Here is a 7,938-nt window from a genome sequence, read left to right on the forward strand (position 1 = left end):
TTAGTTTAGTGTGATTGTAGCACATTTGCCAGCCCTAAAGCAAGACTTAAATACTAAGAAATCAAATGTATTGCTTATGCTGTAAGGGACTAGGCACATTTTAATTAATAGATACATTATTTTTCTTCTTTATTCTCCCTCACTATCCTGATCTAGTACAGGGTATTAGTCATGGGCACAAAACCTGGGCATAAAACACGTTTGTTCAGTAAAGCGCATCTTTTCCTTCAGTTAATATGGAACCATTAGGAGTAGATTATGGTTTATTGTGAATAAATTATCTTCTATATTAAAAATTATGACTAAAAGATGAATGATGCAAACGAGAGTGACAGGGCTGAAACTCACTTAAGAGAGAATCACAAAAGCAGGAATAATGTTGATAGTATTTGAAGAAACTGTAGTTATAATGATGAAATACTCTAAATGGCTGATAATATTCAAATATTTTTACCTGTGAAAGCACATTTCAAAATAATCTATAATTGTCTGTCAATAATAACACTTTGACCTCTTCTGCAGTATTTGTAAGGTGAAATCAAATGAGTCTAAAATGTTTTATCCAAATCCATTTTAAATATAGTGGATGGCACTTTTCTCTTAGCATCTTTTCCAGTTATCTTAGTATGGATGAGATTCTCTTATTATAATAACATATATAAAGTACTGTAACTCAAAATGCATATTTTAATTTGTTAGCACGTAAGACTCCAAAGTCTCAGAAAAATTAATACCAGGATATCTTAAGGAATGGGAGTGATGATAAAAATTGTTATATGACCATTAATATGAGCAATCCTCTACCTGTTAAAATCAAATACAAAATAAAAAAATATTTCATTTTTAGGAAGGGAACAGTGTAAAATAGTGGTCATACAACATAAAACCAGTCTATAATTCTTTGGTTTTATTTCTTTAAAGCAACAAGAAACAGGTTATTATATTTTTAAAAAAATCACTGCATTTTTCTTATTGTCTTGAAAAACCAGCAGCCTTCTGTTCATGTATTTTCATGTAGAAAATACTTTCTGATACATACCATGAAGTCCCAGTGTAGCTACAGTGTTAATTTATGCACATCTATTTACTTATAAAAATCTTCTCCACAGACACAGAAAAACACTGGAAGAAAGGAAAAGTAGTAAGGTAGGCAAACACGGGGAGGAAATGTCCATTCATCGCCTCTCAGTTCTGCTCATTCTGTTGAGTGGGCTGGATGGGAGTTTATTTTCCAATGGGAGCATATTTTCCTGTGATCCCGGGGTTTCCTGGCACTGCTGTATATTGCAAAAGCACTGTGTCTGTCTTCAGCAAGCCTCAGGAACCAGGCAGAGTGTACAGGCAGGTAGGCTATTCCTCTCCACTATTTCCCAGCATGTAGTGATTTGATACAGCTGAAGGTCAACACAATAAATGAGACATCCTAGCAACTGGTAAATGGTTTCCACACTGATTGCCTGCTAAGACAACTGCTACACTATGTTGATTTAATAAGCAGTTTGCTTTTAAATTCAGCAATTATTCTTTCTAATCTACTTTAATCTATTCTAGTTTGAAAGAGATATGGAACTGCGCTTGTAACAAACGTGGGTAGAGCCCTTCCCAAATCTTCGTTCGCGAAGTCCAGCCATGCTGACGATATGGTGTGAATAGAGATCAGTTAATTATTTTAAACAGAATCTCCCTTTTAATTGTTTTTCCCAGTCTTAAGAAAAAAAAAATATGGGTGGAGGAAAAAGAAATTACACAAGGTCTATTGGGTCCATAAATACAGGAAGAATTTAATGTTCTTTTTCCAAGAATATGAACGGGAATTTCTGTTCAATAAAAGCCTTATGTGGAGAAAAAGTTTTTAAGAACATTGAACTTCTTCTTGAGGTTCATGATGAACAATTCCAAAACAAGACAACTTCTGGCTCCTGCTTGGCTTAGTCTTAAACATGGTTAACTTTCAACATGAGAAAGACTGCAGGTATTTATTCTAAAGTATCTTGTAAACTGATCAGCATTGTTCTCACATAAAAGATTGACCCATTACATATTGTATTGATTTTATACTTGTACGAAATTATTGTATGTATTATTTTATATCATAGTTATGCACATTTATACAATTTTATATAGGAGGCATTCTTATCTGTAAACACAGGTGGACACTAAAAATTACATTTCAGTAGGTCTTTACAAAACTCATACATTCAACCTCCATTTCAATTATGGATAGAAATTTAGAATAGACTCAACATGAGGTAAGAAAGCTGATTAAATATCTATAAAACAGTTCAATTTCCCAATAAGCATCCGTGAAATAGCTAAGGTGGCTTAAACATCAACAAATTGGTAAAAGAGACCAATCCACAGAAATGCTAAAAAATCCCCAAATTACTCAGCTGCTCAAAGAACAACTAAGAGGCAGGTAAGTAATCACATAAAAAAAATTACAAACAAATTTTGTAAATAAGAGAATAAATCATTTAACACATGAAATTTGGCAGTAAATAATGTAGATTTAACATTATGTGTGCGTGTGTAGTTGCACGTACACACACAAATTACATATATACATTAGCCCACGTATAAACAATTCTCATGGGCCATAAGATAATTTCTCAAGAGAAACAGCAGAATCACAGTTACGCTACTGCTCATATTAAATTAAATGGAATAAAACACTTACTAGTCTTCCAGTAGTTTGAAATGGCATCAGAGTTAAAGATCACGAATTAGTATCTGTTTTGCAAAGACAAAGAATCTAGAATACAATATGACATTAAAACTTAACCCACAGCTTTCTTAAGATATTGTGTCTGAAAGGGATCATCCTAGTAATAAGCAAATGAGCTCTAAACCCTGTGCCCTTTCACTGTGTAGCTAATTATCACCTCATTTCTGTAATTTAAAAGTTAAATGTCCAGTGTGAGAGATTCTCATTTAGGTGGTGATTCCTCTAAGACTCTAAGACAGAAAAGATATGTTCCTATGTGGTGGTATCTCCCCAGTTACAAAGAGAGTGTAAAGTTATTTGCAGTAATGGCAATTTCTTCACAATAAAGATTAAATTAAGTACAATTATTTCCACCTAAACTTCTGAAATAACATGCTGTAGGTCCAAGAGGTAAATCTGCATTTGACCTATTATCCATTTCTTACTGAATTTATCTGAAAGCTAAGATTAAAACCAGAGTACTGATGAAGAAATTATTAGACTCAAATCATGGCACATGGACTGGATCTCACTATGTGGTCTAAAATACATTATGTCTGCTGAAGATGAAATATAATCTAAATTAATGCAAATTCAACAGTGAAGCAACTGGGTTGGTGGTGTAGATCCCACAGATTTGAGCACCAGGGCTGCCATTTTTACAATTAGGTATTTTCTTGTCAGTCTGAAAACTACAGGGTGCTTTTCATGTAACCTAATTTAGGACATCTGCATCTGAGCTAACCACTCAAGGTTCCCTTTATAGACAGTGGGAAAAAATAAGCCCTGTAGGGCTGACACTAAATATCAAGTGGTTTAGATTTGTAGGTTGAGATAAAAGATTAAAAATACCTGTTTGTTTCAGCTGACTATACTGGCAACACAGTGTGGCTACCTAAAATGTAGAGGGCTATTCCAATGTCTAAATTCAGTTAAGTGATGATTAGCCAATGAATTTGCAATTAAATGCTAATCGTTTGAGAAGTTTGTAAAGTATTGCTTCAGAAAAGGCTGGAGAGAAAATAACGAGAAAAGACTGTGTAACAAACTGGATTGTAGAATGCAAGCTCATGAACTTTTAAATATTTTGCATGTAGGAAGCTGTTGGACCAGGAATTAAATAAATCTGGGCTCAGGAATGCATTAGCCTGACTATCCTGTTGCTGAAACCCAAGTAAGCTCATTCAGTATTATGCGTCTCTGGAATAGCATTATGAAGAACAGACATGTCTTCATAGAACAATAGAATGGGTTGTGTTTGAAGAGACCTTAAAGACCATCTAGTTTCAACCCCCACGCCAGAGACCTTTCACTAGACCAGGCTGCTTAGGCCCACATCCAACCTGGCCTTGAACACTTCCAGGGATGGGGCAGCCACAGTGTCTCTGAGCTACCTGTGCCAGTGCCTCACCACCCTCACAGTAAAGAATTTCTTCCTAACATCTAATCTAAATCTTTCCTCTTTTAGTTTAAGACTGTTCTCCCTTGTTGTATCCCTATTTGCCCATGTAAAAAGTCTCTCTCCCTTTTTCACAAGCCCTCTTTAAGTACTAGACACCCAGAATGAGGTCTCCCTGCAGTCTCCTCTCTGAACCTCTCCTCTCCTCTCCTCACAAGGGAAAGCATTATCTTCACTGAGACAAACACTTGCAACAGACATTTAGTCTGAGCCACCCAAGCTTCCTCTTGAGGACTTTGACACTGTTCTGCATTACATCATTGTCTCTAAATTTGACAGACATGAATTTGAGGGATAGACCACTTGGTGAAGAAGGAACTGGCAGGATGGTCACACTACAAGAGTTGTCGTCAATGGCTTGATGTCCAAGTATGTGACAAATGATGTTCCTGAGGGATTGGTATTGGGACTAGCACTGTTCAACATCTCTGGCAGCGACATGAACAGTGAGATTGAGTGCATCCTCAGCCAGTTTGACAATGTCACCAGGCTGTGTGGTGCAGTTGACACACTGGAGGGAAGGGATGCCACTGAGGGACCTTGACAGGCTTGAGAGGTGGGTCTGTGCAAACTGCATGAAGTTCAACAAGGCCAAGTGCGAGATCTTGCATCTGGGTCAGGGCAATCCCAAGCACAAATACAGGCTGGGAGGAAAATGGATTGAGAACAGCCCTGAAGAGAAGGACTTGAGGGTGTTGGTGGATGAGAAGTTTGACATGATGCAGCAATGTGAGCTTGCACCACAGAAAGCCACCCATGTCCTGGGGTGCATCAACAGCAGCACAACCATCAGGTCAAGGGAGGTGATTCTACCTGTCTACTCTGCTCTGGTGAGTGCACCTGGAGTATTGTGTCCAACATAAGAAGGACATGGACCTGTTGGAGTGAGTCCAGAGGAAGCCACAAAGGTCATCAGAGGGCTGGAGCACCTCTTCTGTGAAGACAGGCTGAGAGAGTTGGAGCTGTTCAGCCTGGAGAAGAGAAGGGTCCAGGGAGACCTTAAAGCACCTTCCAGTACCCAAGGGGGCCCTACAGGGGAGCTAAAGAGGGACTTTTTACAAGGGCATGTAGTGATAGGACAAGGGGTAATGGCTTTAAACTAAAAGAGGGCACATTTCAATTAGTTATAAGCAAGAAATTCCTCACGTTGGTGGTGAGGCACTGGAACAGGTTGGCCAGAGAGACTGTGGACTTCCTATCCCTGGAAGTGTTCAAGACCAGGTTGGATGGGTCTTTGAGTGGAAGGTGCTCCTGTCCATGACAGGGGAGTTGGAACTGGATGATCTGTAAGGTTCCTTCATATCCAAACCATTGTATGACTCCATGATTACCTGAAGTAAAATATACTCAGCATTTCCTTAGACCTTATTAAAACTGATTAAAAGATATTATAAATATTGGTAAATTAAAATATCCAGTCTAAGGCCTTTATTAGTTTCTGGATTTATTAAAATTCATCCAACTCCTTATTACTTTCAATTCTTTGCTGTTCATGCTGTGGTATAGTGTTGTGCTAGAATATACTACACAGTTAGCAGCAGCCTGCAGTCACATAATAAAGAGCTAGGGGCAATCATTTTTTCACAGCGAGTTGATTTTAAACTAATGTAAGTAACTCCATGATTTTTGGTTCATCTCCCAAATTACAGACACTGATGGCCTCACTACTGAACTAAACAGCACCTGGGAATGACCTGAAGTATGCTGACCAGTACTTTAGACATCATGTAGAAAATAATTATAAGTACAAAAATCATGATCATAAAGAATCTGAAAATGGAAGATTATTTGTACAGTGTACAGTGCTGCAAAACATTAAATAAACTACCAAATTGTTAAAAATAAATAAAAATCTATGTTAAAAATAAAAAATATTTATGCACACAGCAAACATTTATCATCGCGATATTATACCTAATTTGGATAAGCTAGCAAGTGTATGAATATTTTTCAATTATCTCCAGACACATAGATATATCAGAAAACCACAGACTAAAAAATATAACTAGAGAAGTTTAGAATGCTTATTTGAGACAACAATTTTGCAGAGTATCTGCTACATTTGTTTAAAGTGTTCTGGTTTGCTACATATTCATTTGTTTATGACAGCCACACCAGACTGTTCTCCTTTTAGCTTTGTTTACTTTCCTATCAATGCTAAACAAATCACAAGAGCAAGTAAAAATATTAAAATTCTCCTTCTCTTACATAAGATAATAAGCCATATTTAAAATTTAAAATATTATACGTACTCAGCTACCCTTTCTTAACTTTTGGTAGAACGTTTCTCTGGGAGCAACCAGCCATTCTGGAATAGGGCTTGTGCTCCTGGTAACAGGCTGCTCAGTGCAGCAGAGAGCACAGTAGGTTCTAGGGAAGAAGGAGTGAACAGTGATGCAGAATGGTCAGACAGGGACCTGAAACAGAAGTCAGAATGGTTGGAATTTAACAGTAAGGGCTTTCAAAAGGGAGTGGAAGTTATTTAGGGAGGCTCAGGGAAGACGAAACACTTTAGAACATTGTCTGCTGTCAGGCTAAACCACCTAGGATGGTTCTCAGAGGTAAATGATTTCTAAGCTCATAGTGTTTTAGGAGGTAGGTTCTGAGAACACCTACACTCCTCATCTTACCCTCTTCATCCTCACATATCAAATAAAATAATCCCAGACACTCCCTGAGGTCCGACTTTGGGGAAAGGCCCATGAATTCTACGGCAAGCATACACGGTGATAGTATATGCTACAGAATACTTGTTTAGAAGTTTAATATTTTTTTCTTTTTTATCAGATGGAAAAAATAGGTACAGTTAGCCCAGTATTAATATTTTTTTGTATTATGTATTTTAATAAATATTTATAAATTAGTGTCTTCAAAATTACATCAAATTAATATGCTGATATTGCACAGCTAGTTTTCAGTGTGGCACTACATTTTTCACCACTGCATGTGAAAAATGGGTATTATATTAATGGTATAGGTAAATATTTTTTTCACATATTTAAAAGTTTTTTAACTGTAGAACTCATTGCAATAGAAAGAGCAGAGTGAGAACATGTGAAATACTATGCAGACACCAAGGTCAGTGCAGAACGAGAGGGAGGAGGTGTTCCAGGTGCTGAAGCAGAGATTCCCCTGCAGCCCGTGGCGCTGACCATGGTGGAGCAGCTGTGCCCTGCAGTCCATGGGGGGCTATGGGGGTACAGAGACCCACCTGCAGCCCATGGAGGAGCTCATGCAGGAGCGGGTGGATGCATGAAGGAGGCTGTGGTCCCATGGGAGGCCCCTGTATTGGAGCAGGGTCCTGGCAGGGACCTGCTGACCTGTGGGGAGAGGAGCCCACGCTGGAGCAGGTTTTCCTGGTAGGACCTGTGGTCCTGTGGGGGACCCACGCAGAAGCAGCCTGTGCCTGAAGGACTGCACCCTGTGGAAAAATGACTCATGTTGCAGCAGTTTGTGAAACACTGTTGCCTGTGGGACGGACTCATACTGGAGAACTTCATGAAGGACTGTCTCCCATGGGACTGACCCTACAGGGGCAGGGGAAGGACTCCTCTCCCTGAGCAATGGCAGAAACAACAACTGACTGTAACCCCCATTCCCTGTCTTCCTTAACCGCTGGGGGAGAGGAGTTAGAACTTGGGAAGGAGGGAAGAGTGGAGGAAGGAATTTTTAAGATTTATTTTACTTCTCACTCTCCTGATCTGATTCTGTTAGTAACACATTTAATTAATATCCCCACTTTGAGTCTGTTTTACCCATGATGGTGATCAGTAAG

Source organism: Corapipo altera, unplaced genomic scaffold (genome assembly GCF_003945725.1).
Source record: "Corapipo altera isolate COAL_440 unplaced genomic scaffold, ASM394572v1 46, whole genome shotgun sequence".
In the NCBI taxonomy this organism is placed as follows: Eukaryota; Metazoa; Chordata; class Aves; order Passeriformes; family Pipridae; genus Corapipo; species Corapipo altera.